Below are 23,774 nucleotides of genomic sequence, written 5' to 3' on the forward strand. Positions count from 1 at the left end.
AAATTCAGAGTAGGGGGTCAAATTTATTAAAGTCTGGCGGACATCGCTGAATGCGGACAGCATACGCTGTCCGTATTCAGCATTGCACAAGCAGTTCTAGTGAACTGCTTGTGCAATACCGCCCCTTCAGATTTGCGGCCAATCGGCCACTAGCAGGGGGTGTCAATCAGTCCTATCGGTATATAGAATCGGGCGGATTGCTGTACGCAGCCTCAGAGGTGGAGTATGAGTTAAGGAGCAGCAGTTTATAGACCGCTGCTTCTTAACTCCTGTTTCCGGCGAGCCTAAAGGCTTGCCCGGAAACAGGGTGAATTGGTCCAATTCAGGCAATAATAAATTGAACCCATGCACTTGTTAATTATGCAATTCTACTGCACTGAGGGGTGCTTTAAATAAAAACAAATCTTACATTATTTTTAAATGGACATGAAACCTAAGTAATCTAAAAAAAAAAAATTTATTTTTTCTTTTATCCGATAATTGAAAAAAATTATCGGCCAACTAATCAATTATGAAAATAATTGTTAGTTGCAGCCCTACTTACAAGTAAAACAGTGCCCTACAAAACAAATATTTTCATGCACAGGATTCTTAAAGGGACAGTCTACTCCAAAATGTTTATTGTTTAAAAAGATAGATAATCCCTTTATTACCCATTCCCCAGTTTTGCACAACCAACACAGTTATATTAATACCCTTTTTACCTCTGTGATTACTTTGTATTTAAGCCTCAACAGACTGCCCCCTTATCAGTGCTTTTTTTTTTTTTTTACAAACTTGCATTTCAGCCAATTATTGCTGACTCATGCATAACTCCACGGGAGTGAGCACAATCTTTATCAATGTGGCGCACATGAACTAACACTGTCTAGCTGTGAAAAGCTAATAAAATGCACTGAGATAAGAGGCAGCCTTCAAGGGCTTTTAAATCAGCCTATGAGCCTACCTAGGTTTAGCCTTTAACAAAGAATACCAACAGAACAAAGCAAATTTGATGATAAAAGTAAATTAGAAATATGTTTAAAATTGCATGATAGTTTAATTTTGACCTCACTTTCCCTTTAAAGTTATAGAAAGGTCAAAATGTAAATGTGCATTGGTGCATTTCAGTTTTAAATGGAATAATTTTTGCAGTATTCTTCAATTAACAAAAATGCTTCTAGTACAAATTATTACTATTTTTAAGCATCATATGCTGTGAGGGCTCGTGCACCAGTAACACAACACCTCAGAGAGTCAGCAGTAGCTTGTATGACACAGACTTCAAACACAATACACACCACTGACAGCTCTTTGAGCTTGAATACTGGTGCACAGACCCCACCCCCCCCACACACACAGCATATGTGCATATGCTGTTTAAAAACTATTATACCCTTGACCTTTGTAGCCCTTTAATTTCCCTGCCTGTCTCACTTAATCCACATATTTCCAGTCATCAGTTTGCTCTTTCTGTGCTTCAATCAATGAATCTTATCACCCTCTCCAGCCAATCACTAGATAGCTCCCCACAAAGAATACCAAGAAAAATACATTTGAAAACAGAAGTAAACTGAGGACTCTATTAAAATGACATGCTCTATCTGAACCATAAACGTTTAGTTTTGACTTATGTCCCTCAAAGAAAATCTCTTTAGTGGAACTCAGTGTTTTGGCAATATCTTAGTGCATTCATCTTTATAAGTCATGGGGGTTTGGTGGGAAAAAATGTTTCATTCAGCCTTTCAGCGTCAGACATTCCAGAGCCTGTTCACATGGTTCCCTCAGCCTTATACAGCCTAATCGTTATTTGTAAACACAGTCCCCATGTAACCTATAGCTCCTGTCACATGCGCAGAAGAATCGCTTGCCACAGCATCATACAGAGTATGAAACATACATGTGAACTAAGGAAGAAAATGCAGCGATTAAGCATAGGAAAATTCACCACTGCTCACAGTTCATGAGTACTGAAACCAGTTGTTTTCTGCATAAAGCCTGAGTATTTTATTACAGCCAGAAAAAAAAAATCCCTCTGAATAAACAGATGAGAAAACAAGAGATGGAGTACATGGATAATTATTTTCAGGATGTAAAAAAATAAGCAACAACGAACAGAGAACTCCGGCAAACCTCCAGGCGTTTTAGATGAAAAAGATCCTTTATTGGAGCAGGTTACAAGCTTTAAAAATATTAAACCCAAAACAAGACTAGTGTCTAAAAATATAAGTACAAATTTTCAATGATGGGATCGGGTCAGGGGGGAGAGCCTATGACGCTAGGCACACCCTCCAGCCCGCGTTCTCAGTTAGGAAGCCGTTATGGCTTCAGTACAGCAGAAGAGCTAGGATATTCCATGCTGTCCTAACGGCACTAAAGACCAGCATGGTTAGGACGGCATGGAACATCCTAGCGGCGGGAAGGGGTTGAACAACAATATCTTATGTCATTTAGACAATATTTACATATCATAATACAGCTTATACATGTAACCTAAAGGTAGTTTTAAGTCATTTGCAATACTTTTATATATATAGTACTCTCAGAACGATAGTACAGTACTGTTATCAGTAAGGTAATATTTGTTGTGTTAAAGAGAAATAGACTATTATTTGCATTTTAGAACACAGAATTCAAAACCAAAGACACAGGCAGAGAAGATTGTGACTTACATTACTTAAATTAGTAATTTTTAATAAAAATACTGTGCACAAATTGATCATGGAAGTGAATTGGAAAGTTATTTATAATTGCATGCTTTAAATGCATGCTTTAAAACTTAAAGGGACAGTCAAGTCCAAAAACAACTTTCATGTTTCAAATAGGGCATGTCATTTTAAACAACTTTCCAATTTACTTTTATCACCAATTTTGCTGTGTTCTTAGTTGAAAGCTAAACCTAGGAAGGCTCATATGATAGTTTCTAAGCCCTTAAATACCGCCTCTTATCACATGCTTTTTTATTAGTTTTTCACAACAGGGGAGTGCTAGTTCATATAACCATATAGATAACATTGTGATCACGCCCATGGCTTGTGGCAGACACTGCACTAAATGGCTAAAATGAAAGTCAATAGATAATAATTAAAATGTCATGTGATCAGGGGGCTGTCAGAAGATGCTTAGATACAAGGTAATCACAGAGGTAAAAAGTGTATTAATATAACTGTGTTGGTTATGAAAAACTGGTGAATGGGTAATAAAGGGATTATCTATCTTTTAAAACAGCGGTTCCCAACCATTTTTCTCTCCCGTACCCCTTGATTATGCTTTTCATTTATGAGTACCCCCTCTCTTCACTACCCACACTCATCCCTCAAAATAAAGGAAGCTCTTTTTTATAGGGGAGGTAAGCTATACCTAAATTACATACGACTGTACGTGTATCAACAGGATTAAAGCTCAGATCTTTCTCAAGAGGTGCCCTGCAGTGTGTCTGGCGCCCCTGGCAGCTGCCTGGTTGCCCCTAAACACGGCACTGGGGGGGAGTCAAAGTGTAATGATCATAAAAATAAATATTTAAATTTGTGAGATCAGATCGATATTACCCACCCAGCCACTATGGATGTTTTTAGTTGGAAGTGAAGCAATCTGAGCCAAGCAAGCACTAGCAGCAGTACTTTATTTACCGGCACTGACTATAACTTATTAGGGGATGCAGATCCGCCTTGCCTGTGTGAGTCACAACCTCCACGGCTCTACCACACGTCTACACACAGCTATGCTGCTACTCACAGTCAAAATTTTGTGCATGGGGGTGGGTGGAGCAGGAGGCTAAGCTGTCTGGTGACCCAGGGTGATCATTAATATGTGGACCGGAGTCATCCACACCCGGCCACATATTTCAGGTGCAGGGGCTCCTATCTGCCTATATGCCAGGCCAGGACTTCACTTGTCACTTTCCGGCTGAGCGCTCCTTCCTTCCACAGTTCCACGATGGTTATTAGTTGATGACCCACTGAGAGTACCCCACCGACCCTCCCCCCACATTTTCCGCCATTACCAACAATATTTTCGCATACCCCCAACCGGTCTGCCGAGTACCCCCCAGGGGTATGCATACCACAGGTTGGGAACCGCTGTTTTAAAACAACAACAATTCTGGTGTTGACTGTCCCTTTAAGTGTCCCAGTAATGACCATGGCTAGCCTTGCCTTTTCTAGATGCAAGCCCACTTTGGCTCCTACAAATAAATCAAACCCTGTTAGACAGTTGCTTTAAAGGGATATAAAAAAAACTACTTTTTTGTGTGTGCGATTCAGACAGAGCATACAATTAAAAAAAAAAAAAGTTTCCAATTTAGTTCTAAATTTGCTTAGTTTTCATGGCATTCTTTGTTGAAGATACCTAGTTTAGGAGCCTGGAGCACTATATGGCAGGAAATAGTGCAGCCATGTAGTGTTCTTGCAAATGAATAACATTGCAAAACGGCTGTCATATAGTGCTCCAGAAATGGGCAGGCTCCTAAACTTACGTTCCTGCTTTTCAACAAAAGATACCAAGGGAATGAAGAAAATTTGATAATAAAAGTAACTTAGGAAGTTCTTTAAAATTGCTCTGTCTGAATCACGAAAGAAAAAAAATAGTTTTATCTCCCTTCAACCATATTATATGCCAAATAGCCTTGTTTCCACAGTCTCTTTTATTGCCTGTTTTTTAACGTGTCTAGTTGTCCTCAGCAGAAGAGATAAATAAAGGGGAAAAACAATTTACAACATATAATACTATATAGAAATGAAACATTTACATTTGCCTCTTCAATATTTATACAAAAAAACTAAACTAATTAAAAACAATTGACTAAATACATCCTTTTTATTTATATATAATATATTTATTTACTGTTTAATATCCCTTTAAGCTCTACCTATTATGTCTAACAGCAAAATAACGTTCAATAGGTTACTCCAGTAGCAGTCCTAGGGGATCTTGCTCACCCCAATAACAGTTGTAAAAAAACCCTTTTCTCAAAGGTTTCTAGTGACTTATTTTTTTAAGTCATGTTCTCTACTCACAATAAGAAGAGACATAAATCAGGGGAAAGGAGGATTTAAATAAAAAGAGGAACTGATAACAATGATGCCCCTTTAATATGTAGCAATAAGAAACCTTTTGTTGCATCACCCACTTGTACATCACTAATTTTCTTCCACCTATGAAGCAGCTAAAACCTTATGGGAAATATTGCCAAACAAAGTAATTGGCAAAATACTGTTTACAAACATATAAATCCCAAAAGGTATAAAGGTTTGAATAGCCAAACTTTATTTGTATGTGGTCAGTGTCATAGGTCAGTGTCACAAACTATATGTCATATTCAGTGATAGATGTATGCTGCCTTGGGGAAACATACTGTCTATAATGGGAAATGCAATCTTATGTACTTGTCACTTGCAGCAATATTGAATCAATGCTCAGTTCATGAAAGGGCCTTTGAAAGCAGCTGCAGGGCTGTCAGATTTTCCACACTAACAAACTCTGCATTTCCAAATTCTTTCTATGTGAGAGACATGTTAGTGCTAGTGAATGTCAGCTACAACCCAACAAGAAGTTTGAGGTATACAGTGACTGGGAGAGCAGTGTAATTAAAAGGAACGCTGAACAATAAAATAAGAAAGTACTAAACATTAAACATAACTTGTTGCATATGAAAAATGATCTGACGTAGACTTCCTATACATTATACTTCAGTACACATATACCTACCTCTGTAGTGTTTGAAGTGACAAAACTGCAACAAGATATGTTAAAGCATTTCTGCTCTTTCTTATTTCCCTTTCACTGGGTGTCTCAGCCTAACCTCATCAACAGTGCTAAACTTGGAGTTTTTAAGTACATTTTTAAAAGGTTTAATACTGGATTTTTAGGTCAGTATCTGTGCATATTCTTCTTTATAGTAGTGTCTATTACATGCAGTTATATGAAAATTGGTATATGCAATAATAAGATGCTCTAATTCTTGAGAATAAGTGGCATATAAACAAAACATATTATATTGTGAGCCAAAAACTAATTGTAAAAACTAAGGAAAGACAGGAAACACGTCAGAAACAGTCTAACATGTATTGTTATTAGAATAAATATTTCCTTCTCTACTGTCAGTAATACACTGGCACTGAACATTTCCTTCTTGCCTGGAAAAATAATATTATAGATAAAATACATATACCCTACTTAAACGGAGGGACAGGTTTTAACTAAATGCATTGCAATAAAATGCACACTAGACTTTTAACAAAACAAAAAAAAAAAAAAGAAGAAAAAAAATAAAAATAAAGTTTCAAAATGTTTATACCAGGTTTCTTTAAACCACAACACCATGTTTACTGTTTCACGAATTGTGTGTGTTGTAGGAGAGTCTGTGTGGTATTTGTGTTATATGAGTTTGTGTGTGGGGTGTGTGTTTGTTTTATAAGAGTCTGTGTGGTGTGTGTGTTGTCTGATAGTGTGTGTGTTGTATAAGAATGTATGTGGTGTTTGTTTTATGAGTGTGCGTGGTGTGTGTTCTATTTGAGAGTGTGTGTGTGTTGTATGAGAGTATTTGTGGTGTGTGTTGTGTGAGAGTGTGTGTGTGGTGTGTATGTGTGTTGTATGAAAGTGTGTGTGGTGTGTGTGTTGTATAAAAATGTGTGTGTGGTGTATGTGTTGTATGAAAGTGTGTGTGGTGTGTGTGTGTTGTATGAAAGTGTGTGTGGTGTGTGTGTGTTGTATAAAAATGTGTGTGTGGTGTATGTGTTGTATGAAAGTGTGTGTGGTGTGTGTGTGTTGTATGAAAGTGTGTGTGGTGTGTGTGTTGTATGAAAGTGTGTGTGGTGTATTGTATGAGAGTGTGTATGGTGTGTGTGTTGTAGGAAAGTGTGTGTGTGATGTATGAACGTGTGTGTGGTGTGTGCATTGTATGAAAGTGTGTGTGGTGTGTGTGTGTTGTATGAAAGTGTGTGTGGTGTGTCTGTGTGTGTGTTATATGAAAGTGTGTGTGGTGTGTGTGTTGTATGAAAGTGTGTGTGTGTTGTATGAACGTGTGTGTGGTTTGTGCGTTGTATGAAAGTGTGTGTGGTGTGTGTGAGTGTGTTGTATGAAAGTGTGTGTGGTGTGTGTGTTGTATGAAAGTGTGTTGTATGAAAGTGTGTGTGGTGTGTCTGTGTGTGTGTTATATGAAAGTGTGTGTGGTGTGTGTGTTGTATGAAAGTGTGTGTGTGTTGTATGAACGTGTGTGTGGTTTGTGCGTTGTATGAAAGTGTGTGTGGTGTGTGTGTGTGGTGTATGAGAGTGTGTGGTGTATTGTATGATAGTGTGTATGGTGTGTGTGTTGTATGAAAGTGTGTGTGGTGTGTGAGTGTGTTGTATGAAAGTGTGTGTGGTGTGTGAGTGTGTTGTATGAAAGTGTGTGTGGTGTGTGAGTGTGTTGTATGAAAGTGTGTGTGGTGTATTGTATGAGAGTGTGTATGGTGTGTGTGTTGTATGAAAGTGTGTGTGGTGTGTGAGTGTGTTGTATGAAAGTGTGTGTGGTGTGTGTTGTATGAAAGTGTGTGTGTTGTATGAGATTGTGTGTGTTGTATGAAAGTGTGTGTGTTGTATGAAAGTGTGTGTGTTGTATGAAAGTGTGTGTGTTGTATGAGATTGTGTGTGTTGTATGAAAGTGTGTGTGTTGTATGAGATTGTGTGTGTTGTATGAAAGTGTGTGTGTTGTATGAGATTGTGTGTGTTGTATGAAAGTGTGTGTGTTGTATGAGATTGTGTGTGTTGTATGAAAGTGTGTGTGTTGTATGAGATTGTGTGTGTGTTATTACTTTTTACAAAACTGTAATTTTGACTACAATCAGGTATAAAGTATGCACACAGTATTCTTGCAGCTATCTTGTACATTACTTCAGAAATGTTCAGACCAAGCATAAAAATAGGGCCATAAAGGTATGTGGTATCATTGCACTGGGTCTTGGGGAAAAAAGTTTGAAGAACCCTGGTCTATACCATATATGCATTATCTACATGACAGAAAGTGTATGGGTTCCAGGTTCCTTTAATTCTCCCCTGCTGGGAGATTTCTGCAGGGTTTAATTCACTAATTACAGAGGTTTCGGGAGCTGCATCTTCATGCTCTTCACATTAGCAGCTGAGGGATTATGAGGGCCCTCACAGCTCCTTTCAGTTCCCTGGTGGAAAAAAAGGCAAAACAACAGATTCCAAAGCTGGATGCGAGCCAATTATGTTGTTGCAAGATTGAGAACAAGGGATGTTACAATTACATTGCTTGGAACAGCTCCAAACCTAATCTCTAGAGACCGTGCAGAATTATCATTGCAGTTATAATAGGCACACAATCAAAAGTGTGTTGTCCCTGAAAATGCAGCTAACCTCTACGCCTCACTTCCCCAATATATCCAAGTTACTTTATGAAAGGCACATAGGCAGACTTTAAAAAAAAATCCTAGTCAAAATTAAATTTTCATGATTCAGATAGAGCATGCAATTTTAAAGGGACACTGTACCCAAAAATGTTCTTTTGTAATTCAGAAAGAGCATGCAATTTTAAGCAACTTTCTAATTTACTCCTATTATCAATTTTTCTTCGTTTTCATGGTATCTTTATTTGAAAAAGCAGGAATATAAGCTTAGGAGCCTTACCATTTTTGGTGGTGTACAAAGCGCCTAAATTAAAGGCTGAGGTGATAATGAATGAATGAGAACGTACCTAATGTGTGTAAGAAGTTTAATCCTAACAAAGCCACATAAAAGCATACAATAAAAACAGTGATAATAAAATCATACAGTAAAGTTATACAATAAAAATTAGCATGGATCCATGTAAACTGTACAGTGATTACAAATGATTACAAATGACAGGTAAATTACAGTAATGTGTCCATATAGTATGGTCTCATTTAACTGTCACCAGTTGGGGATCATGTTCCCGACATCCTTAACTATTGTAATTTCCCTTTTTTTAACTGCCGACAGTTATGTGTCACTTCTAATTATCCCCATATACATTTCCGGTAAAAGCGAAACCGGAAATGACGTCATTTACCTATACCGGAAATGACGCTACGGACACGGCCGATCAACATACACTCATGGAACGGTCAGTGAAACATATGCCAACATCACTATATTAGGATGATGCACCTCCGTATCTATGTTATACTTCTGTCTCTATGTTCTATAAGCTTCACGCTATAACTATATTTGCAATAATCTCTATGCATCTAAAAAAATAAATAAATAAAAATTCCCTAAACAGGAAGTGGGTTTATCACTATTTTGGCACCAAAATGACCACTTATGATTTGATCAGTCACCTTATATAAAGCCATTGATGCCCCTAATTTTATTAGTCTTGAAACGCATCGACAACTGGTAAGAACTATTTCAATATTATTTAATAGACCTGTACCATCTACACTATTATTTTTCATTTTTTACAGGGACTTGCAGAACTATATATGAAATACAAGAAGTATATAGCACCCCACCTTTGTTTTTCTCATTGAGGATTGCTGCATCACATTTACTCATTGCATTTGGTTTTATTTTTATCCCCACATTTCATATTTTTTCATAATTTTTTTGATTGTAGACATTTTTTTTTTCACTTTTTGGATTTTTCCACTTGCTTCACTTCATTAAGGAATCAATTTGATATTTTTCTTCACATAGGACCAATTGACACAACTGACTTTTGGACATTTGCATTTCATTTGTTGCTGGATTTTTATTTTTGCGCACTAGCTCCATATTTGGTACTAACACCTATTTTATGTACTCCACCTGTCACTTGTAATTATCAATCTTACCTCTCATATGCAATTACTGTAATTTACCTGTCATTTGTAATCATTTGTAATCACTGTACAGTTTACATGGATCCATGCTAATTTTTATTGTATAACTTTACTGTATGATTTTATTATCAATGTTTTTATTGTATGCTTTTATGTCTCTTTGTTAGGATTAAACTTCTTCCACACACGAACAAATGTTATTATAATTATAAATCCGAATGTTGATAAGAACAAATATTCTTAAAAATTCTATAATCGAATGCTATTTACAGTTTTTGAATGTCACTTTCAAATTCGAATGTTTATAATTTTATTGAATGTCCACATTTAACATTCTATTTAACAAATACTATTTAACAAATACTATTCAGAAGTTCAATAGTTCATGTGGTAGGGAGGGAATCTAGTAAATTGATACATAATAGATACAAATATATCATTTTGAATATTAAATTTAAAGAAAGCATTAGAAATACTATTACAAACATATAAATTCAAATTTTTCGAATTCGAATATTGCATAATTAGAATATTACATTTAAAGAAAGCATTAGAAATACTATTACAAATATAAATTCTTATTTGAATATTTTCGAATGTAATCGTAAAATTTGAAACCGAACATTCGAAAATCGAATGTTAGAATATTATGTAAACATTAGAAATTCAATTCAAACGAACAAATGTGTTCAAATTTGTTTCGTTTTTCGAATGTTGTGAAACATTTGCCCATCCCTAGTAGACATATACAGAAGCGCATTGAAGCCCTTTGCAGTTAAGTAAATGAAAACATGTAAAAGCACATGCAATATTCATTTTTAATAGAGTGTTATAATGTATATTTACTATAAATATTTCACCTCCCAATGTTCTGCACATAGCAGAATATGTTCTATGTATTTTTAAATAGATATATATATATACATACACACATACATATATATACACATACACACACACATATATATACACACATATATATATATATATATACATATATATATATATATATACACATACACACACACATCTATCTATCTATACACACACACATCTATCTATCTATCTATCTATCTATATATATATATATATATATATATTAATTGTACCAAAAAAAACACCAGATATATATAGAAATATTAATTTATGAATAAATAGAACGTATTCTTCTATGTGCAGAACATTGGAATGTGAAATATTCATACGTTAATGTCGGGTTAAGCGCACTTGAGAATTTGCAATCTGATTTTCGCAAGAGTAAGGTGTTAGTTTTTTCCCCCCACTTTTTATTCTCCATTGACTTTGATGGGGAAATATGTGAACGTGCACACGATATTCTACGTTCGGCTTTTTGCACTCGTCAGGTTAACGCGAGAGCTAAAAGTCTACTTTCAACTCATAAAGCTTACTTCTAGGGCAATTAACGCTCGAGTGAGAGCGTTAATTAGAGCTCCATTTGTAATTGGGCCCTTAATGTTTAATGTCGCTTCAAAATCATTATTTTTTATCCTTATACTAAAGTAATTTTATTTTCTTACATTAACTTTTTTCACTATACCTCAACTTTTTAACAGCCGCAGAAGGATACAATATCCACTAGCAGCCACAACGTAAATTTAACTTCTGCTTTAAATTTTAAAATGTTGGTTACGACGACCCTACATATGAAAGCGTTTAGAAAAAGTTCTGACAAAATGCACCATAAGAGATACAACTATAATTCATAATCAAATTGGTTGTTTTTGGGTTTCAGCGTTGTTTGTAAATATCCAGAAGGCTGACAGCATGTAATAATCAGACCAAGGAACACTCAGGATCAGGAACATTTTCCTGCCGTGGTCCTCAAGGGAACGTTATCTGCCCCTTTGTAAATTTAGTTATTGAACTGCTGCATGGCTTAAAGGGACATTAACCTCCCCCAAAATCTTTCATGATTTAAAAAGAGTGTAACATTTTAAAAATCTTTCCCATTTACTTCTATTATCAAATTTACTTAGTTCTTTTGGTATCCTGTGTTAAATAGCAGTTAGGAAGGCGTAGGAATGTGCACAAGACTAGAGCAATATATGGCAGCAGTTTTATACCTATGTTATACAATTGCAAGAACAGTAGGTGACAGTGTATCCTGTCATTTAGTGCTCCCAGAAATGTGCACTCTACCTATCTAAATATCACTTCTTCAAAGAATACAATGAAAACAAAGTAAATTTGGTAATAACGACTGGTGGTGTAGGCAGCTTTTTATGCGGCTCTTGCGTGACCCCTTATGCGTGATCGCATAAAAAGCTGCCTACACCACCAGTCTGTAACGCCGAGCTGCAAACAAATGGTGAGCATTACTTTCCACTAACACGCTCATTTGCCTCTCCTCACTAAATACGGATAATACCCTCTATCGTCACTGGCAACTAAGGAAATTTCCTTGCTAATCTTGGATTGAGACACTTTCTAAAGCGCAAGTACTGACTGCTTTATTTTAAAAGGTTTTTTTGGAGCTGCTATCTATTTGAGGGAGACGTCCCTCATTTTTAGTGTAACTATATTTTAGATACTTTGTTTTATCCGCATATTACTCTTATTTAAACTATGATGTTTTAAATAAATTGATATATTAATATTTTCATTTGATATTTGACACATTATTTGATACTTAAGTTTACCTCTCTGCATCTGATATATATCTCTACAGTGATATTCTTCTGATTGATATATTAATAGTATACTATACATTCACATTATCACTCATATCTTTTCTTATGGACTAATTATATACACTTCTTTCACATTATAACCCTCTATATAATTTGGGTTTTATATAATCTGGAACTTTATTGGATGTGAATACACATTTGGCTACAACATATTAACACCCTTGCTTTTAGTGCTTAACTTTCTTTGTATATAGCTTGTTGTATCACTTGTTTTCTTGGAGGGGAATTCACTAGTTAAGCTGGGTATATACATCCTCTAGTGCTTATAATTTATTTTATCCTTGAATTCTTAAAGTCTCCCACAGTGTTTGTCATTACCTCCTCTTGTGGAAATGTATTCCGTAAATCAATCACCCTTTCTGTAAAGAAGCTTCCGCAAATTACTCCTGAATCTACTACCCTTCAGCTTGAGATCATGACCCCTTGTTCTTGAATTTGTCTTTTTATGAAAATTACTCACAGCCTCAGCTTTACTAAGCCCCTTAATATATTTGAAAGTTATTATCATATCACCTCTTTCCCATCTTTCCTATTTAGGTAATTGAGTCTTTCCTGATAAGTTGTATTTTTTTAGATCATGTACCATTTTAGTAGCCCTCCTTTGCAAATATTCCAAGTTTGTGTATATTCTTCTGGAGATATGGCCTCCAGAACTGCCCACAATACTCAAGATGAGGCCAAATTAGTGATCGGTAAAGTGGCATAAGAACCTTACTATTTCTGCTGCATATAACTCTACCAATACAACCAATTATTCTACTGGCCTTACTCACTGTAATACTACATTGTTTACTAAGTTTTAAATCATCTGAAATAATAATTCCCAAGTCCCGTTCCTCATTTGTAACTGGTGGCTATGCACATATTCCTGTTGTTATTGGCTCGCCAGATGTGTTCAGCTAGCTCCCAGCAGTGCATTGCTGCTCTGGAGCAGACTTTAACTTCCTCACAGGGATTAAACAATAATAATAAAATTAGAGTGTTTTATTTTTGCACAGACACAAGGCAGCAGAAGATTTGACAAGCACAGCAGGCTGTTGGAGCAAGGTATTCATTTGCATTTTGGGTTTAATGAGATCTGGAAATTAGACTTTCAAAATATGAAAAACTTAATTACAGAAAATATTTTTTGCTTCTTTTATTTTTTTACCAGGACATCACATTCTCTTTCTTAGCTCAACCCAACAACTTGGTTTCTTGACATTTCAGAATACCATTAACCTTGCTGAGAAATAATGTAGTGACTTGGCTTGGTCATTCTGTAGTTTCAAATTATAAGTGAAAGTCGCTTTATAGTTCTACTGTAGGACAGAAGCCACATTTATTGCTAAGTGGAATCAGGTTTTGTAAAAATTGAGAACTGTTAATTTACAGTAGAACTGAAATGAGAATGTGCTCTGCAAAGGGCAGCTTTTTATTAAGAGAGCTGTGGGGCCAATATATTGTGTTATTCAATGACATATTTAGCAAAGATACAGAACAGCAAAGGCTAAAATAAAAAGTACAAATTGGCAGACATTTTAAAAATCAATATCAGTAGTTATTAACTTGAAAAACTATCAGTAACACCTTAGTGTAAAATCTTGATCATTTTATGTCTACAATATTATTAATTCTTTAACATCTTCGCTGCCAGAGAATGATAGCTTCTTTTTATATTATTATGGGCAATCTATTTGACAAACAGACTCTGCATAAACCCTTGCATTTACACTGAATTTCTAAAGTTGCTTTAGCGCAAGTTGCTTCGTTTAACAATGAAAACAATATTTGGAGTTTATTTTCTTTGTTATCGAAATCACATAAAATTCTGTAATCTTAAAACGTATTTTAAATAGTCCCTGGAAGTTTTATTATTTTTTTTTAGCACTAATAAAATTCCGCAAGGCAAAAAAATCATTATTTCTATCCACAACTGCAGTACATTAAAAAGATCTAAAAATCGAACAAGACAATTTGTTTATAATATATTACACCGCACTAATCTGCTGCGCAAATGCCTTTCCCCACATTAGTATTCGCATTCATATTAATATGTATGTTATCAAGCGCATTTCAATGAGATTTTCTGAACCCCAGTTGGCTTGCTGCTGGCTCATACAATGAAACTTGTGTCACACAGTTACAATAATTCAGTAAGTAGATAGTCAATCAGAGATAATTAGCAGGTTAAATACTCTGCCCCAAGCAAGTGATTCTGCAGTGTATTGAAGTTGTGCATTGATGAACGTTATGCAAGTTCACTCACATACATTTATGTGCGTCAGCATTCTTCAGCCTACGGGAGAAAAGGTTGAGAGTAATTTCAGTGTCATCCAATGCAGGAAAGGTATGAAACCGACCTTTATGGACAGATAGCTAATTGCATGTCATTTTACAAATTCTGCAAATAGACAAAGACATCAGATACTGTATGTATGAAAAGGCAATTACCAAACTTTCACTATTAAGGAGTGTTAAAAAATGATGTTAATGGTTTATATCTCAAAATCTTTACAGAGCCTAAAGCATGAAATTATTTTAATAACATAGGGAATCGTCTTCTTTAAAAACAGCTGCTCAAACAACAACAACAAACCAGACTAAGAGAGAGGAAATTAAGATACACAGAGTGTTAAAAATACTGCTGAAAAAAAGTTGTGAAGTGAAATGCGTTGCCAATATAATAAGCAACTGTGCAGAGTAGGAGGGGTCTTCATGTTTATATTTCAAAGGAATCTATAATTGGCATTTTTTTTTCTCTTCTATTCTTGATAACCTAGGAATTTAGGAGATCAAGGCAGCTATTTAATCCTTGCATTCTATCTGGATGGACAGAGAGAAGACATCACATAGTACTGTCTTCTATATGATATTCACTTTTGATTTATTGATAAATGTGTCAATGTAAGAGATATGTAGATTAAATTTAGGAAACATCTGGAATATTAATAAACAAGATACACATTTTTAGGAACCAGATTCACATTTGTATGAACCTCCAAAAGAATCTATGTAGTGAATACAAAAATAATCTGAAAGTTAAAAGGCAGAGAAAGAAAAGTAGTTTTGGCTTCCTGGCTTCTGTGATTTTTTTTTTGTTTACATCCTAACATTACTGTGATGTTTTATAAGTAAGATGAAACCGATTAGCGTATATAAACCTGAACCCAGCAACAGTTTAGGAGAGAGAGAGATTTGAGATAGAGATTAGATATAGAGAGAAAGAGCGATGCAAGAAAATGAGGGCAAGTGAAGCGATTGTGACTGGCAGTACCTAGCGCCATATAACATTACAGAATTGAATAGTAAAGTAATCAAACAGTTTGATGGCTCGATTGTATAGGTTTGACCCTATGGTTGCCAACAAGGAAGGTTTTATTACATTGCTATAAAATGTATTGTGCCCTTTTCAGGAAAAAAATAAACTGAAAATAGATTTTAACCAAAGGTAGAATTGAGAAACGTATCTGTGATAACACAACAATTAAACCAACTCCTTGCTTACAACCCATATAATCCATTTAAATGGGAATACATCCTTGACTGTAAAAGCTGATCATTAATTAAAGCAATCTGCTAATTAAACGCTCTCTGGGTTTTGTCAGCTACAGGCAAATGGAGCATTCTGACAGTCTCAGCTGCTTTGTTTCAATAATCCTATATTGTTCATCAGAAATGAGGTCATGGATATCATGTGACATATTTGTGAAGGTTAATGAAATGTTCAGCTTATCAGGAACCTACCACAGGCATTTTACATTATGAGAACTAATGATGGATATTTGTATTTGCTCATCAGCATTTGGTATATTACCCAACAAGAACATACAAATGTATAAATATCATTTTCAAAGCATCAGGAGTATTTATATGCAGGGGGCTTGCTAGATTCAAAAAAAGATATGGACCCTTACAGATTCAATCCTCTATAGCTTCCATCTAAGATATTTGGGAGGCTGGGAAATTGTTAATGGTAATAGTTATATGCTAAGCATTTCCATATACACAAGGTGCAACTGGAGACTAGCAAGTGTAACAAACTCTTAGTGAACTATATATGTTTTGTTTACATACTAATTTACCTTTATTTTGACATTTGAAATAGCTGATGTTGCCTACACAAGAAGCAGTAGAAGAAATCAGTACATATATATATATATATATATACACACACACACATTTACATATACATATATACACACACATGCACACACACATATATACACACAATATATATATATATATATATATATATATCAACTGAAAATGAATCTTTATCAACTGAAAATGAAAATGTCCCCACACCACTGGAACTGATTTCCCCCTCTGCTTCTTGTTCACTTAACTTTTTTTATAGCCAGTACTACTGAACTAAAATTTTTAGTATGCATGGTGGTTTCAACAGGCAAAAGCAGCTATTTAAAAAGACAAAATAAAGTTAAAGGAGATGGTAAAAAAAATGAATACAATCAGGTTAAATGGATTTGAGGGGTAAATAATTTACAGTACATGATCAAGTAACACAGCTTAAACTAGAACTAATGATAATTATAACTTCCTTGGAGTTAGGATGACTTAAATAGAAAAAAAAAAGTCTAGATAAAAAATGTAAATAAAATGCAAAGGGGATAATTAAATTAAAATTAATTGAACCATAAAAAGGTTTCACTAAAGGACAGTAAAGTAAAACCCAAAAAATAAAAAAAAATCATGATTCAAACAGAACATGCAATTTTTAACAACTTTCCAGTTTACTTCTATTATCTAATTAGCTTAATTCTTTTGGTATTCTTTGTTAAAAAAAACATACCTAGGTACCCTCTCAGGGGCAGCAATGCCCTACTGGGAGCTACCTGCTGATTGGTGGCTATGTATATATGCCTCTTGTCATTGGCTCAACCAATGTGTTCAGCTAGCTCCCAGTAGTGCTTTGCTGCTTATTCAAGAAGAGATACCAAGAACAAAGCAACAATTAAAAAAGTATAATGTATTATTTAGTTTGCATGTCCTTCTGTTAGTTCACCCCTTCTAACTTTGTTGTTTCTACTCTCCCAAGTAATCTGTCTTGTTACTAGAGAAGACACAACTAGCCACATTCAATACTGTGGCAAAATATCCATTGTTTGTTATCTGATAATCATTACTGAAGCAAATTAGGCACAGATATGCGACAGGGTTAGGTTTCTGATGCTTGCCATGTACAGACTCAAGATACAAGAAATGGTGCAAAAAAAATATTGCTTTTTGGTGTTTTAGCCACACCCACTGCTAAAAGGTGAATACAATTCCGCCATGAAATCTCCATAGACGTACTTTGGTAGTGCAATAGGCCATAGTGAAGAGCTTAGTGACTTGCATGGTACTGTCATAGGATGCCACCTTTGCCATAAGTCAGTTTGTGAAATTTCTGCTCTACTACATCTGCCCCAGTAACTCTCGCCATTATTGTGAGGCGAAAGCATCTAGGAACAATAACACCCAGCCACGAAGAGGTCGGCAACGCAAACTCACAGAGTGGGACTAAAAATCGCTTCTTATCTGTTGCATCACTCGTTACACAGTTCCAAACTGCCTCTGAAAGTTACATCAGCATAAGAACTGTGCATCAGGAGCTTCATGAAATGGGTTTCTATGGCCGAGCAGCTGTATACAAGACCTTTCCTGCTGTAGCATGAAAGTGCCCCTGTGTACAAAGTGATGTCATGATTTGAGGAGTTTGGTACCAAAAGCCCTGATCTCAGCCCAACTGAACACCTTTAGGTTGAATTGCAATGCGAATTGAGAGCCTGGCGTTCTTGTCCAACATCAGTGCTTGACCTCACAAATGCACTTTTGCTGAATGAGCACAAATTCCCATAGACACACTCTAAAATCTTATGGAAAGCCTTCACAGAAGAGTTGGGGCTTTTATTGCTGCAAGGAGGGAGAGGGGCAACTCGATATTAAAGGGACACTGAACCCAATTTTTTTCTTTCACGATTCAGATAGAGCATGCAATTTTAAGCAACTTTCTAATTTACTCCTATTATCAATTTTCTTCGTTCTCTTTGTATCCTTATTTGAAAAAGCAGGAATGTAAGCTTACGAGCCGGCCCATTTTTGGTTCAGCACGCTGGATAGCGTTTGCTAATTGGTGGCTGCATTTAGCTACTAATCAGCAAGCGCTACCCAGGTGCTGAACCAAAGATGGGCTGGCTCCTATGCTTAAATTTCTGCTTTTTCAAATAAAGATACCAAGAGAATGAAGAAAAAATGATAATAGGAGTAAATTAGAAAGTTGCATATGAAGAGAGAAGCACTCTACCAGGAACGAACAACAGCTCATCAGCCAGGAGCAGCCTCTTTTAGACCAGTGTGCTTTTCACAGAGGAAAACTTTCCTGTAGTATATCAGTCTGATCCCGCCAAGTAAGGTCAGTCCAGCCCCGAAATACCAGGCAATTCTCCTCTGAACAAGGAACATGACAACCCCAGACGATCATTTCGGCCTCCTATGGGCCTCATCAAATCAGAAAGTTGCCTAAAATTGCACGCTATGTTTGAATCATGAAAGAAAACAATTTGGGTTTAGTATCCCTTTAAAGTGATGGTAAATGTAACCATAGTTGAGGTAATATTTTGGAAGTATTACTCAATATAAGCACAGCGATGCTTTTTTTTTTTTTTAATAAACTTTTTTTTTACAAAATCTTCATTTATAAATGTGCTCCACAACCTGTTCCCCGGCTGCCTCCAGGTGAGAATTTCAGAAGTCTCTATTTGATTGACAGGTGCATCATCCAATCGGGACTGCACCATACGCCCTATGTAAATCTGGTATTAGCACGCTCCCGTGCTTGGAGTTTTGAATGGCATCAGCAGTTGCAGCCACGATCTCGCTGCTGCTTATAGTAAAACAGTACATTTCTCTGTCAGTATCGATTCACTGTTTACAGCAGCGCAGAAGACAGTACTAAGGAATCCCCCCATGGGCTGCCCCCCCCCCCCCCCAAAGTGCTTATAATCTAAGTATCAGCAAACAAAAGTGCTATTACATTAAAAATTATTACTGCACCGTTTTCACCTCTGCTGTAAACAATTCACCTCTGCTGTAAACAGTGACAGGGGAATTCACTGTTTACAATAAGCAGCAGGGCTGGTCTGGGAGGCTGCCAAGAGGCCTACAGCAACATTAAAGGAGCTACAGGAATATCTGGCAAGTACTGGCTCTGTGGTACATGTGACAACAATCTCCCGTATTCTTCATATGTCTGGGCTATGGGGTAGAGTGGCAAGATGAAAGCCTTTTCTTACAAAGAAAAACATCCAAGCCAGGCTACATTTTGCAAAAACACATCTGAAGTCTCCCAAAAGCACGTGGGAAAAGGTGTTATGGTCTGATGAAACCAAGGTTGAACTTTTTGGCCATAATTCCAAAAGATATGTTTGGAGCAAAAACAACACTGGTGCCATACCATGCTTCACTGTGGGTATGGTGTTCTTTTGGTGATGTGCAGTGACTGCACATCACCAAAAGAACACCATACCCACAGTGAAGCATGGTGGTGGCAGCATCATGCTTTGGAGCTGTTTTTCTTCAGCTGAAACTGGGGCCTTAGTTAAGCTAGAGGGAATTATGAACAGTTCCAAATACCAGTCAATATTGGCACAAAACCGTCAGGCTTCTGCTAGAAAGCTGAACATGAAGAGGAACTTCATCTTTCAGCATGACAACGACCCAAAGCATACAGCCAAATCAACAAAGTAATGGCTTCACCAGAAGAAGATTAAAGGTTTGGAATGACCCAGCCAGAGCCCAGACCTGAATCTGATTGAAAATCTGTGGTGTGATCTGAAGAGGGCTGTGCACAGGAGATGCCCTCGCAATCTGACAGATTTGGAGTGTTTTTGCAAAGAAGAGTGGGAAAATCTTGCCAAGTCAAAATGTGACATGCTGATAGACTCATACCCCAAAAGACTGAGTGCTGTAATAAAATCAAAAGGTGCTTCAACAAAGTATTAGTTATAAGGGTGTGCACACTTATGCAACCATATTATTTTATTTTTAGATTTTTTCTTTCCTCTACCTAAAAGATTTCAGTTTGTTTTTCAATTGAGTTGTACAGTTTATAGGTCACATTAAAGGTGGAAAAAGTTCTGAAATTATTTATCTGTCTCATTTTTTTACATCACAGAAACCTGACATTTTAACAGGGGTGTGTAGACTTTTTATATCCACTGTATATATATATATATATATATATATATATATATAGATATATATATATATATAGATATATATACACATATATATATATATATATATATACATATATATATATATATATATATATATATATATACACACACACACACACACACATACACACACATGTGAAGGGTTATTCAGGGATTCCTGACAGATATCAGTGTTACAATGTAACTACCACTAATTTTGAAAAAAAAAAAAAATGTTTGGAAATAGCAAAGATATAATGAAAATAATGGTATCTTTAGAAAGTATATTTAATGGCGAGAAAAACTGGATATAATATGTGTGGGTACAGTAAATGAGTAAGAGGAAAATTACAGCTAAACACAAACACTGCAGAAATATAAAAATAGCCTGGTCCCAAACGTTAAGAAAATTGAAAAATTGTCTGGCCACTAAGGGGTTAATGCTCATAGTTTTGGAATGGGATGTCCATCAAGTACATATAAGTAGGTATCAGTGTTCTCCCAGTGGAGAACACTGGGTATGATGATCATGTTATTAGCAGTATAGAGTATTTGCAAATTTGTTTAACTGAACTAAATTGATGTCCCTTGAATTGCCAATTATATATTACTAGTCCTAAAGCCCGTTCACATGGGCCATTTTTTGCAGTACAGCGGTCCCACCCCTTGCGCTCTCTCCCTCTGCCCTCTCTTTTGCTCTCTCTCTCCCCCTCTCTTTTGAGCTCTCTCTCCCCCTCTCTTTTGAGCTCTCTCTCTCCCCCCTCTTTTGCGCTCTCCCTCTTCCAACTCTCTTTTACTCTCTCTCCCCCTCTCTTTTGCACTCTCTCTCTCTCTCTCTCTCTCTCCCCCTCTCTTTTGTGCTCTCTCCCCCTCTCTTTTGTGCTCTCGCTCTCCCCCATCTCTTTTGCGCTCTCTCTCTCTCCCATCTCTTTTGCGCTGTCTCTCTCCCATCTCTTTTGTGCTCTCTCTCCCCTCTCTTTTGCGCTCTCTCTCTCCCAACTCTCTTTTGCTCTCTCTCTCCCCCCTCTCTTTTGCGCTCTCTCTCCCCCTCTCTTTTGTGCTCTCTCCCCCTCTCTTTTGTGCTCTCTCTCTCCCATCTCTTTTGCGCTCTCTCTCTCCCCCATCTCTTTTGCACTCTCTCTCTCCCCCATCTCTTTTGCACTCTCTCTCTCCCCCATCTCTTTTGCACTCTCTCTCTCTCTCCCATCTCTTTTACGCTCTCTCTCCCCCCTCTTTTGCGCTCTCTCTCCCCCTCTTTTGCGCTCTCTCTCCCCCTCTTTTGCGCTCTCTCTCCCCCCTCTCTTTTACGCTCTCTCCCATTTCTTTTGCGCTCTCTCTCTCCCCTCTTTTGCTCTCTCTCTCCCCCCTCTCTTTTGCTCTCTCTCTCTCCCCCCTCTCTTTTGCGTGCTCTCTCTCCCCCCTCTCTTTTGCATGCTCTCTCTCCCCCTCTCTATTGAGCTCTCTCTCCCCATCTCTTCTGCGCTCTCTCTTTTGAGCTCTCTCTCTCCCCCTCTCTCTCTCCCCTCCTCTCTCTCTCCCCCCTCTCCTCTCTCTCTCCCCTCCCTCTCTTTTGTGCTCTCTCTCTCTTCCTCTTTTGCTCTCTCTCTCTCCCCCCTCTCTTTTGCACTCTCTCTCCCCATCTCCTTTGCGCTCTCTCTCCCCCTCTCTTTTGAGCTCTCTCTCTCCCCCCCCCTCTCTCTCTCTCCCCCCTCTCCCCCCTCTCTTTTGTGCTCTCTCTCTCCCTCTTTTGCTCTCTCTCTCTCTCCCCCTCTCTTTTGCACTCTCTCTCCCCCTCTCTTTTGCGCTCTCTCTCCCTCTATTTTGCGCTCTCTCCCCCTCTCTTTTGCACTCTCTCCCCCTCTCTTTTGCGCTCTCTCTCTCCCCCCTCTCTTTTGTGCTCTCTCTCTCCCCCCCCCCTCTCTTTTGAGCTCTCTCTCTCCCCCCTCTCTCTCTCTCTCTCCCCTCCTCTCCTCTCTCTCTCCCCTCTCTATCTCGCGACTGCACCAGGCCATGCCCCCTTCACACCAGGCCATGCCCCCTTCGCGGCCAATCACGTCCGACCACGCTACCTTCATGCTGGCCACGCTCCCGCTCACGTTCGGCCACGCCCACTTCTGCCGCAGATCAGCTAGGGAGTAGGACTCAAAGGCCAGGCGTGTTTGTCCTCGTGCTGTCTCTACTGCGCATGACAGCTTCGGACAAACACACTTGGCCTTTTATATAATAGGATGTACAGGGAGTGCAGAATTATTAGGCAAATTAGTATTTTGACCACATCATCCTCTTTATGCATGTTGTCTTACTCCAAGCTGTATAGGCTCGAAAGCCTACTACCAATTAAGCATATTAGGTGATGTGCATCTCTGTAATGAGAAGGGGTGTGGTCTAATGACATCAACACCCTATATCAGGTGTGCATAATTATTAGGCAACTTCCTTTCCTTTGGCAAAATGGGTCAAAAGAAGGACTTGACAGGCTCAGAAAAGTCAAAAATAGTGAGATATCTTGCAGAGGGATGCAGCACTCTTAAAATTGCAAAGCTTCTGAAGCGTGATCATCAAACAATCAAGCGTTTCATTCAAAATAGTCAACAGGGTCGCAAGAAGTGTGTGGAAAAACCAAGGCGCAAAATAACTACCCATGAACTGAGAAAAGTCAAGCCTGCAGCTGCCAAGATGCCACTTGCCACCAGTTTGGCCATATTTCAGAGCTGCAACATCACTGGAGTGCCCAAAAGCACAAGGTGTGCAATACTCAGAGACATGGCCAAGGTAAGAAAGGCTGAAAGACGACCACCACTGAACAAGACACACAAGCTGAAACGTCAAGACTGGGCCAAGAAATATCTCAAGACTGATTTTTCTAAGGTTTTATGGACTGATGAAATGAGAGTGAGTCTTGATGGGCCAGATGGATGGGCCCGTGGCTGGATTGGTAAAGGGCAGAGAGCTCCAGTCCGACTCAGACGCCAGCAAGGTGGAGGTGGAGTACTGGTTTGGGCTGGTATCATCAAAGATGAGCTTGTGGGGTCTTTTCGGGTTGAGGATGGAGTCAAGCTCAACTCCCAGTCCTACTGCCAGTTTCTGGAAGACACCTTCTTCAA

At 37.6% G+C, this 23,774-nt stretch overlaps 1 protein-coding gene across 1 annotated transcript in view; it reads right to left on the bottom strand.

The window, feature by feature from the left end:
- Positions 1 to 23,774, bottom strand: part of GALNT18 (polypeptide N-acetylgalactosaminyltransferase 18) — a 960,883-nt gene that overhangs the window by 837,883 nt on the left and 99,226 nt on the right. The window lies entirely within an intron of this gene.

Source organism: Bombina bombina, chromosome 7 (genome assembly GCF_027579735.1).
Source record: "Bombina bombina isolate aBomBom1 chromosome 7, aBomBom1.pri, whole genome shotgun sequence".
In the NCBI taxonomy this organism is placed as follows: domain Eukaryota; kingdom Metazoa; phylum Chordata; class Amphibia; order Anura; family Bombinatoridae; genus Bombina; species Bombina bombina.